Genomic DNA, 598 nt, shown 5'->3' on the forward strand with positions numbered 1-598 from the left:
CCTGGCCTTTTGTGTGAAATTATTTATTGTTATTTCTAGCAGGGTTTTCTTCCTTTCTTATCAACCAGAGACTGATAAAGCTTTCATTATTTTTACAAGCAAACTTAAAACATAGCCTTTTTGGACAAAGCTCACTAAATATTACTGTATAAAATGTAATTGAGTAAATTTTTATCAGACTTTTAAAAATAAAAGTAAGAGTATGGACTCAGGAGCAGCCTGTTTACTCCATTATGTATATATTGTACTTACTCTATTCTCAGAGTATTTTCCCTATTCGTCTCATTGATCTTTTCCCTTTCCTAATTGTTTTTTCTGTTAGAAAACTGTAGCTGTCATTTAAGGTGGGGTATGTTTTCTCCTCCCAAGAGAATATCCAGTCTTTCCACATTCATCATCATTGACTGTCAAGAAAGAGCCTTCTGCAGGCTGTACCCTAAATGCAGTTGATGGCCTGTATTCATGGATTCACAGACTTGGCCTGATGCCAGATGTAGATTCAAGCTTCAGCCATATCTTGAAGACAGTTACATAGTAATAAGCACCAGAGAGTATGTGAATAGTGAGGAGGCCAGCAAACTAACTAGGGAAGCTGACT

The sequence above is a fragment of the Cervus elaphus genome, chromosome 1 (assembly GCF_910594005.1).
Source record: "Cervus elaphus chromosome 1, mCerEla1.1, whole genome shotgun sequence".
NCBI classification, from domain to species: domain Eukaryota; kingdom Metazoa; phylum Chordata; class Mammalia; order Artiodactyla; family Cervidae; genus Cervus; species Cervus elaphus.